This window comes from Rhinichthys klamathensis, unplaced genomic scaffold (assembly GCF_029890125.1).
Source record: "Rhinichthys klamathensis goyatoka isolate OS25496 unplaced genomic scaffold, OSU_Roscu_1.1 h1tg000018l_1, whole genome shotgun sequence".
Classification (NCBI taxonomy): Eukaryota; Metazoa; Chordata; class Actinopteri; order Cypriniformes; family Leuciscidae; genus Rhinichthys; species Rhinichthys klamathensis.
In genome coordinates this window covers 1405294-1416892 of record NW_026606569.1, presented here as the reverse complement: position 1 = coordinate 1416892, position 11599 = coordinate 1405294, and the positions used below count along the sequence as shown (strand labels likewise).

At 39.0% G+C, this 11599-nt stretch overlaps 1 long non-coding RNA gene across 1 annotated transcript; it reads left to right on the top strand.

Moving 5' to 3' along the window:
* Positions 1-2175: 2175 nt before the first annotated feature.
* On the top strand, positions 2176-3154 carry LOC130070755 (uncharacterized). The gene is made up of 3 exons (XR_008803919.1): positions 2176-2357; positions 2430-2805; positions 2996-3154. It is a non-coding gene; the product is annotated as an uncharacterized LOC130070755 (long non-coding RNA).
* Positions 3155-11599: the final 8445 nt, after the last annotated feature.

Here is an 11599-nt window from a genome sequence, read left to right as displayed (position 1 = left end):
AACCTGTTCTCAGATTTCCCAAAAATACTGAAGGACGATCATTTCAGAAGACATTTTATGAAAATAGGCCATGGTTGGAGTATTCACCTGACAAGGATAGTATGTACTGCTTTTGCTGTCGGCTTTTTCTTAATGAACAAAAGTACACGAGTACGTGGAGAGTGGCTGGTGTTGACAACTGGAAAAGGGGACTCAGAGGCCCACTTAACAAGCATGGTGCGATGGAACACGTATAAAAACAGTGCTTTACAAGCAGCTTTTGAGGTATCATATGCTCAAGACAAGGCAAAAAGAGAGAGAGAGAGAGAAACAAAGAAACAGAAATTTTGACCCGATTAATTGACATAACTTTATATCTTGCACGGCAGGGGAAGGCTTTCAGGGGTGATGATGAGTCTGCCACAAGCTCAAACCAGGGCAACTTCCTTGAACTTGTTAAAGTGTTTAGCCAGTATGACAGTGTACTCAGACTACATTTGGATAATGTCAAAGACCAGAAAATGGGTAAGAAGGTGTCAAGTTTCACTCCTCTCAAACAGAACACAAAATGATCTCATCAAAGCCCTGGCCACATTCACAAAAAGAGAGATATGGAAAGAGATAGAGGAGGCCAATATATATTCAGTACTTATAGATGAAACCACTGATGTATCTCATTGCAAGCAGGTCTCTCTTGTTGTGCGTTACGTGTATCAAATGGAAGTCAAGGAGTGCTTCGTCCAGGTCTGCAATGTGTCAAAAACAACAGGTGAGGAAATGGAGAAAACAGTTCTTGACTTGCTAAAGAACAACGGCCTACAGATCCAAAACATGCGTGGTCAAGGCCATGATGGCGCTGCCAATATGAGTGGTCAATATAGAGGACTGCAGTCAAGAATACTGCAACACAATGACAAGGCTCTGTATGTGCACTGCCAAGCCCACTGCTTAAATCTGGTCTTAGTTGAAGCTGCAAAATCAAGCCTCCACTTCATTACCTTTTTCCACCTGGTACAGAAGCTCTATGTATTTCTTACTAGCTCTACGAAAAGACACACTGCATTTGTGAAATGCCAAATGGCCCTGCACCCTGGAGAGCGTGTAATCAAACTGCAGAAACTCTCTGACACACGTTGGGCATGCAGAGAAAAAGCCCTGAAGGCCCTCCTTAAAGTGATGAGCTCTGTGGTCAAGGTCCTCACTGACATTACAGAGCAGGAGCCTCCAGATACTGCTGCTGGAGATGCCAGGATGTACCTTAAAGCCAATGGGTCTCATTCATGAAACACGAGCAGAACAAATTTTTGTGTAAATCGTGTGTAAATTTTCGGATTCATTAAAATGTTTGTATTTTCCAAATGTTAGTTGGTACGAAAGAAATCTACACCTGCTCCCAGCCACGCGTAAATAGTGTGCTTAACATCCGAACGTTTTGCTCATTAATAAGGCTGCATTTTAATTCAGCTTAATCAGGTACATATTTACACAGCATTTTGAAAAAATATTATATATAGTAGGCTAATTATATACATACAGTTTTTCTTTTTACTTTTATTATGAGAGCCAGTAATAGCATCTGCAAACGGAACACTTTAATCAAATAATTAATTGCTTTCAATAGGACTGGGCAAACTAATAGCCCCTTAATTGTTACGGAAATTGTTTCCTATAAAATGACCAGAATCAGGCATAACAAGAAACATTTACGATGGCTGATATAGCGCTTTTGCTAGATTTGGCAGATAGAGCGCTGCGCAAAAGGCGTATTTTCAGAGACCGCGCAGACTTACTTGCCGAGAATGATGACTGGTTAATTAGTCGTTTCAGGCTACCCAGACCAGTTCTTTTGCATTTATGCAATATATTGGAGGCCAATCTTAGAAGGCAAACTAGAAGATCCCACAGCATTCCAGTACACTTGCCGGTGTTGTCCGTGATTGGTTGTTTGGCAACAGGAACATTCCAGCGGGAGGTTGCAGACAGGTCAGGGATATCTCAGTCATCCATGAGTCGCATCATCCCAAATGTTCTTGATTGCATAATAGGACTAATGTCCCAATATATAAAATTCCCCAATAACCTTGTCCATCAGTTGGAGGTGAAGCAAAGATTCTTTGCTATTGGAAACCTGCCAAACGTAATAGGAGCAATTGATTGCACACACATTCGCACCAAGACGCCATCCCATGATGCATTTCCTTTTCTGAATAGGAAAAACTATCATTCCATCAATGCGGAACTAATTTGTGACGCTAAATGTGCACTACTTAATGTAGTGGCCCGCTGGCCGGGTGGTACTCATGATAGTTTCATTCTTCGGAGCAGCTCAGATGCTAGACGTCTGGACAGTGGTGCAGTTACAGACGGATGGCTAATTGGTATGTACAATCTTATTTATTCACAACATTTGACAAATATTTGACACTTTCCCTCCCCTCCCCTACACTCAGGTGACAATGGTTATCCCCTGACACCATGGCTTATGACCCCATTGATAAATCCCCAAAGCCGGCAAGAGATGGCATACAATGAAGCACACACAAAATCTCGGTCAGTTATTGAACGCACAAACAGCATCTTAAAGGGGCGCTGGCGGTGTTTGGACACATCAGGTGGTACACTGTTATACAGACCAGAAAAGGTTTGCAAAATAATATTGGCCTGCTCCGTTCTACACAACATTGCCATGGAACATGGTCTGCCAGACCCAGAGGATATAATTAGACCTGATCATGGTATGGTGCCTCCAATTTTGCCAATCCGACACATAGACATAACTCTTGCTGCAATTGCAAAGCGACAGGAACTGATTCTACGTTTCTAAAAGTATGTATGCATTAAAAAGCAAGCGCACAAAATAGTTTCAGTAAACTTTATTTCTTCTGTTTAATAGCATCACATATTTCTCGTAGGCTTACATTTATTTCTTTTAATGTGTCATTTATTGCCAGCACAGCTTCACGAATTTTGTCTTGCTTATCCAGCACTTCCTGACTTAAAGCCGTCTTCTGTGCAGAGGCAACACTGCGGGACGCTGCTGGATATACCGGTTCAGGGGCCGGAAGATGAACGGACCCGGTTGCCGCTTCAGTGGTCTCATGGGCGGACACAGTTGGCATTTGTCTGTCTTTACAAAAAAGTAAAATCTGCTCAAATGTAAACTGCTTTGTGTATTTCCTCTAAAATTATATTTTTTATTTTACCATGTCAGCTGGCCTAAAGAAAATATGAAATGTAGCCTTACCATCTGATTGTGCTGAAGTGCTTTCCTGCAAAGGGGTTTCATCACTGTCACCATCGGAAATTATACCCGACAGAGAGGTTTTGCCAATTATGCTAATGATGCGTTCATCGCATGTAGATATGCTCGATGATGATGGTGGTCCTCCTCCAGTTTGAAAACGATTTTTTCGAAATGAACTAATTCGTTTTTTTGCAGTCAAGCTTCATGTCGAACCATTTTCTTTTCACTTCTGGGACTGTTCGATTAACAGATGAAACTCCATTAACTGCATCTGTAATATGCTGCCAAGCTTCCTTTTTTTTTTGACCTGATACGCCACTATGTACGCTTGAAAATAAAATGTTTCGTTTTGAATGAACTTCTGACAATAAAACTTCAATTTCTGCATCTGAGAAATTTTTCTTTTTCTTTTTTTTTTTTGAGAAGACATGTTGAAATCCTTCGTTTGGTGTCATAATATGATGCCCATATATAGTTGTCAGTCGGATTTAATGGGCGGGATTTATGGTAATTGGAAATTTACGACTGATTGGAATTCATTAACACACACACACACACACACATTTCACTATCACATCTGATGTTTACAAAGTATTTGTGAATCAGGAGAAGAGTTTTCGGGAAGTTCTCTTTACGCGCAAATCACTCTCATTGTTACTCGTGTATTTACGAATGTTTCATGAATGAGACCCCTAGACTTTGAGTTTTTGCTCTGCCTTGAGATCGCCACTCCTGTCTTTGAAGTCACTGCTCTTGCCTCTGATGCTCTACAGAACTGCAATATTGATCTGTCCACAGCATATACTGTTGTTGATGGAGTGAAGGACACCCTGTCCAACCTCAGGACAGAAGGAACAGTTTGGAAAACTGTTTTAAGAGTGCCACGGAAAAGGCATAAGCCGCTGGGATCAGCATTCACAAAGAGCCCCTGGGACAGCAAAGGCAGAGGAGGGTGCCTGCAAAGTACAGCCAAAGTACTGGTGCAGCAACAGAGAGCCACTCCTTCCAGTCAGTAGAAGACTACTACAGAGTAAAGGTGTACTATTCATTCTTAGATGTTCTTTCTCAGGAACTACAAAGAAGATTTAGAGGAGAGGGTGAGAAACACTCCAGTTAAATACTGAACGCACTCCACAGTTTGACAAAGGCCAACAACTGGATAGGCAAAGATGCAGTGGGTCCTGGCTCTCTTGAGGCCATTCACACACTGTGTGAATTCTATGGAGGAGAGGAGCAGAAGTTGAAAACAGACCTAAGGGTTTTTCATGCATCTTTCCCAAACACATCCACCATGAAGGAGATGTTAAAAACATTGTTAAAAACAAATGATAAGAACTTACGCAACAATTCCAGTGTCAACAGCAACAGTGGAGAGGTCATTTTCCAAGCTCAAACTGGTTAAAGACACACTCAGAAGTCTATGCACAGAAGAGAGGCTTTCTGATCTCCTCCTGGCTATTGAGAAAGTCATTCCTGTAAACCACAGTGAAGTAATAAACATCTACAGGGACATGGCCCCCAGAAGGTTGCCGCTGTAAGGGAGGAAGGAGAGACAACCAGGGAATGGAAGTAACAGATTTTATTTTGAAGTAGAAGACCTTTTTTTGTAATAATTTTATTTTTGTATTTTGTCAATCATTTTTGCAGTAAAATTAACAAAATAGCAGCAACAGCCCTCTTCAGTTTAGAGTGAATATTTGTGTTGATTTTAAAGTGTTATGTATTCTGATAACACCAAAATAATTAAAATGATGTAGTGCCTTGTGCAAAAATAAACAAATTATTAGTAAAACCCGCCCCTCTGCTTGATGCAATTATTCAGGTTATTCTAAATATATACTTGATTGAAACTAGTAGCATAGAAAACATGCACATTGTGGCATGGTTTCCTTTGCTGCTTTGTAAACCTAGTGAATACTAAGGAGATCATGGTTTCTGTGTGAACTGATTATTTTGTAAACATCTTTTGAAAATGAAACAATTGCGTGAGTTTAAGGAAGATAAAATTAATTAACTTTTTAATTATTTTTTTAAAAAGGAAGTCAGAGTTGTGTTAATATACATACTTTTTTGTTAAAAAAAAGTAAAAAAAAAAAAAAAAAGAGCCCCTGCCCCTCAAAATGTCTGTGCACGTCCCTGGAAGAGTGCAACATACCTTTCATTTGGCGATGCCATTTAGATCTCCCGCGTCGTCTTCTGTGCCTCTTCTTTAACGTTACTGTACACACCGAAAAGCAGTTCTTAAGTTAGATATAAATAACTTTGTGTCCCGACCAAATCTGTGCTCAGGGTTTTAAGTATCAAGCTCCAATAGAGTGGGTGATCAGAGTTTTTATACGCAAGTTAGTTTTGGAAACTTTGTAACATTGACAATATTAGCATATAATAGGCTAAGCCATTCTTATTGTTACCGGTATGCATAAAGATGCTTGAAACATAAAAAAAAAAAAAAGATGTTTACATTGATAATTGAGTCGGTAATTTATTGTAAAAATTCATAATCACAGAAATTTTATATATTTTTTTTTTAGATTTAGCAATTACCATCACTGATTGGTATTGTTAAGCAGCTGTTAAATAATAAAAAGAATAGTAGGTTCTAATTACTTACCAACAGTCTCTAACGTCGTGCACCTTAAAAGTGAAGTTTCGCGGTTCGCGCTTTTTTTTTGAACAGCGAAGTCCTGCCTTCAACAAAAATACTATTTTAGTCCTCATTTTTAATCGTTATGGTCAATTCTTGCAAAAAAATAATTTTCCTGTTAGGCCTGGACAATTCTCTATTGTTTTTGATGCTATAACCACAGGACTTATTACACTGTTTAAAGGTTGTTAAATGTCTCTTTCTACTTTTCCGCCTTAAGGGACTGATCGTTTTTTATTTCAGGGGCCACCGGAGGAGATTTGAGATCTTTAGTCAAAAAAGACTTGACCCTCCCTTCGCTAGCAATAATTTTTTCTATGACCCTCCAAAATGATGGTGAAAAAAGGCATGACCCTCCCCGATAATTTATTGATTACTTCTGTACTGGTTTGCGCTTGGCAAAGATGTTCAGATAGCCATTGGTTTTTTTACAACCATGACAAACGACTAAACTCCTGCTTTCTCATCTTACTAGGGCTGTAACGATAGACCAAACCTACAATTCGGTTCGTATAATGATTTTTGATTTGGAAAAGAAAAAAAGATCATGTTTTCGGTGCTGATGCAGTGGTGACGTGTTCATGTAAAAAGGGTGGCGCTGCCAATAAAGTATCTAAAAGCTGCCATAAAGAACCGGCAAAAGTAATGATTATGAATATGTCAAATACAGCAAGGAGACATTTCAATTGTTTATTAATAAACAAGTCTTTGTCCGTGTCGCTGCAAATATAAAGGTGACGATGCTGACTCGCGATCTTCTCAGTAGTGAACGCGCCAGAGAGAAATGCACATTTCATACGGATTAGCTACATAAGCAGAGAGCAGTCTGTAGTCTGTTTTCTTTCGTTTTGAATTGTTCTGTTAAAAAGTAGACATTTCAAGCTTTCTATATATTTATCAGGTCTGTGAGGCAAGTAGCTTACCTTAGGCTATACGCTGAGTTTCGGTTCATTTATTAGACGAGAGTCCAGTTCAAGCGCTGGCGCCTCTGTGTCATGATGATCTATTTTCTACTATATTTACTTCTTATTTATTAAATCTAGGCAACTGTTTGATGAAACATTGATTAAAATTAAGATACAATCTTAATTAATTTTAATTTTACTTAAGTACAAAGAAAGGCTTTGTACTTTCTGTTTGAGGTCTCTGTGAAAGTTTTAAAGTCACTTTCAGAGCGGTCATGTCGGTAACGGAGAACTGTCACGTCCGTAACATTTTTTTCCCCCTCATAAATGCAAAAAAAAAAAAAAGTGTTATTTGGAGGCCGATCCTTCTTCATCCGGTGGGTAGTAGCCTATTACTTTTGTTTTGCGCAGCGTAGTTTATAGAATTACTAAAAAATATTTTGCCACCTAAAAGTTAAAGATTTTTTTGTGTCACATCACATGTGTATTTCCCTGATATTAAATATAAAACGTGTATAAATATGTAGACTGATATTTTTCTAATGTATGGACTCCTTTATTAAGGGAGTATGAATATATAAACAGACGTTTCAGTATTAAATGCATTTTCTGAGAATTTATATTTCAAGTTTTGACTGCAAATGTCACGTCCGTAACGCTGGAATTCCCCAATTTTAAAGAATTTATTCTCAACTAGTTTTTTTTGGTGTAGGTCTACGTATTTTATTATGTTAACTTCAAATAATACTAATAGTAATTTAAAAATGTGGTAGCCCTACGTCTAACACATCACACTCCACTGTTATGGTGGCAATTTCAGTAGATTTACTCACTAACATTGTTGTGGAAACACAATAAGAATGGAAACTAAAATATGGTAGTATCGTGCTACAGCGCACATCAGCTGCAGTTCTGGCGCCTCAGTCTCAATACAGTAAAACTCGACGTACATTCACATCACATGTGCAGCGGTAGACTAGCACTCACAGGACACTGCACTTATTCACAATCACAAAAGTTCATTATTTGCTCGTGCTTTAAAGCTTTGCCGGGTAAACATTTCATTGGCGTTCTGTTCTAATGCACTTTTTCTGCGAGCGTACTGAAGTGTGCGCGCACTGTCAACCAGCGCCAAACTGGATTTTTGTTGGGTCAGACCAATCTGATAGCGATGGGAGGCAGAGACCGAGAGAGCTATAGCTACATGGAAAAAAATATGCACCAAACAAGCCACTTTGACATTTAGCTGTTTTCATGAATACAAAAGTTGGGTGACCCTCCCCTCAACAAAGAATAAAAAGACATGACCCTCCCCTATTTTCCTCCGGTGGCCCTTTCCATAAATACCGAACGGTCCCTTACTTGATCCCTTCCAACAGCAGTGGGCAAGAGTTGTTACATAGTACATACTCTAGTAATAGGTCTATTCGTGCAATCTTTCAAAGAGATATTGGCACTAAACCTTGTGTAATTTCCTATTGGAGCAATTTTGTCAATATAGTGGATTGGGAATTTTTTTTGGATACACAAATACATACCTCAATGTAAATAAATTCAGAAGTTTCTTTTGAATTAATAGATTAGCAGAACATTAGCAGAATGTGAACACAAAGCCCTCACTTACTGTAATATTAGACTCCGTTAAGCATTGTTGCTTTACTTAGAAGCGATAGGGGACAGAGTCTATCGCAAACGCATTAATACAATGGGCATATTTGCTAGCTTGTCTGTATTTACATACTCAAGTGTATACTGGGTTGCCAAGTAATAGTTTTATCAAATTTACATCACCACGATTGAGTGTTTCATTATTGTTCATCCAGACAAATGTTTAAGTTAAAATATAGAATGTTCAATAGATAGGTAAATAGAGTTTTTTTTTTTAATTGTTCTTAATGCTAAGATGTTGCTATGTGGTTGCTAGGATACCCGGGGTGGCTGCTAGAGTATTCCTTTGCAGTTGCTTAGGTATTCTGGATATTTGCTATGCGGTAGCTAGGGTATTCTGGTTGGTTGTCGTGCCAATAGATTGGAAATAGTAGATAGACAGATAGACAGAGACGGATAGATTTATCATATAGATAGACAGAAACTTCTAAATGTCTGTTACAGACCAATTGCAGATGAGCAAACAATTTCAAAAACACTTCTTTAGTAGATACAAACTTCCATTTGACATGTCTGATATGCAAGTGTGCAAGGTAGAAAAACAATTGGGCAGATAGCCTCATGGGCAGCACACTGACACATGGCACTGTTGCGCTTCTGGTGTCCCAAGTTCTGGCTCGTGGACCTTTCCCGATCACATCCCCCTCCAATTAGGCTTCCACTTTGCTTTCTGTCCATTCTGTACTGTCCTGTCCTGTCTAAATAAAAAGGTGAAAATGCCAAAAACTGATATAAAAAGAAAAAGTAAATGTCAAGTCATATGGCTAGTTTGGAATCCACATCCTCCGAACTGAAAGAAGTTAAATGTATGGTAGGACAATGAGGTTCAGATCCATTTTAGTGATTGTTCACTACTGAATGTTGTTCAAAACACTTCGAGCCACCATCAGTGCCTCCTGGTAAATATCCACACCAAACAAGTCACTGATTTTGAAAGGGTCAATGCTACCCTGGAGCTGGGCTCTCGAAGTGCTGGTTGCGTCATTGGAATGTCAGTTTGTTGCCGCGGATCTTCAACAGGAACTGGTCCATCCCAATCAATACCCTAGTCAGACATTTCGACCTATAAGAACAACGGTAAGGTACGTTAATAATTTGTAAACAGATTTGTCAATATAAACATTGATCAAGAATCAACATTGCTGTAAACCTGGAACTGTCTATACCTCTTCAGGGAGCTGGTGTGGTGCAACAAGTAGCCCTGCCACCCACAGCCAATCCTTTTCTAAATGTGATACAACAATAAACACCTGTGGACAATTATATATATATATATATATATATATATATATATATATATATATATATATATATATATATGTATACAATAAAAATCCAACATTGCAGATATGAAGTACTGAAATGTACAACTAACACCAGTGTTGCAGATTTGTTTTAACAAGTTACAAGACTCTATAGTATTTTGTATTCTTGACTTACTGCACCTACCCTTGCACTTTTATTCCTTGGATAAAAACGAATTACATTGTCACTCAGAATGCGTCTGAAATCGAGTTATACTTTTATTATAGTTAAGAATAACTTGCATGCTGCCGCAACTTTTAGAGTGGCATGGTGATGGTAGGATAAATGTAATTTTCCGTATTAGCTTTAACGTTACCTGCAGCTCGTTTGAAGACTCGCGCGAACTGCAGCGTAGTGCGTACCAGAACCGTTAAATGCGTACGAGGCGCTGCAAAGGAAACTCCGCCAACCACTTCTCCGCCAATTTTTTTTTATATAATATTTGTTTGTATTATTATTGTTAGTGGCAAGGGTGTGTAAGTGTATTGTTATTTATTATAATATTTATAATAATTATTATTATTATTTACAATTATCAGAAAAGGGCACAATACATTTTGAGACAAAAGGGGCAGGGGCTTGTAAGTAAGATGTGCAATTGTGGATCAGGTGACGCGTGCATTCATTGACTCGTTTCTGAGTCGATCCTATTTGATTCATTTGGATTTTGAGACTTTCATTTTGCCGGTTTAGCCTTGCACGATCCACACACAGTAGCTGTGTCCCAATGTGAAGACTGCATCCTCCGAAGGCCACATTTGAAGGCCGGTTGGCCGTATTTGAAGGCTGATTGCGTCACCGCGGCGCGATGAAGGCTGTCCCAATTCAATTCTGCATCCTCCGAAGGCCGTATTCGAAGGCCGGTTGCGTCATCGCGCCACGACGAAGGCTTCCCTGATTCAAAAGCGACGCCAAATGCACCCTTCATTTCCCCGTGAAAGAGAGGATGCATAAATGGATCCTAAGCGGCCTATCCTACCCCATAAGTCATCGCGCTGGTGACGACAGCATTTTTATTTTTTTTTAAAAGTGCGGCCGAGAGTTCGGTGGTGAACGGCAAATTTACATTTAAATGTAAGTATTATGTTTTCATTTACTCAAATAGCTAGAGAAACCAGAGTTAAAAGCCACAGGTTTTTCTTTCTTATTCATCTTAAGTCATTCGTCACCATTGTGGTTTCATTTGTCATGTGGTTTGAGGCAAAACTTGTGCTAATATTAGTTTAATAATTGTTTCAGGGAACAAGGAGCAGACAGCTCAATTTATTCAATTGCGGTCTGAAAATGACCAGCGTATAACAACGACCTATTTGTAATATTTGCACTAGTCTGTCTCACTTGTGTAGCCTTTTGTAAAAAAAATATAAATGGGAATGGGGTTTCACTTTTATGTGTTTTTGTAGTGCTGACATGTAAGCTATGTCTACAAAGGTTTTAACCCAATTTGAGTATCCAGAAATATGATTTCTGAAGTATTTTGTATTCTTATCCTGATGTGTCATATTTTGTAATGTTAAGGTTGCGCTAATGTTAAGATTGCACTCCTGTCTTAATATTTTTCATAAGTGGTTCCCTTTTGTTTTGTTTTAGGAGAATTCTGGAGAAAAAGGACCTGCTGGGGAAGGTGACTCCCATGCAGGACAAAATATATATAAAGTAAGAAAGTTTGACAGATCTTTGTTTAAAAGTATTGTCTCATTGTTGTTGTTGTTAACAGGCATGCTTTATTTGCTCTGCCTTAGGACTGCACGTGTCCTGGGACAGGTGAGGGTGTGAGTGGGAAGCCCACTGCTGAAACTTGGCCCTGGTGTGTCCTCATGGATGAGGTGTTGGGACAGAGCCACTCCACCAACC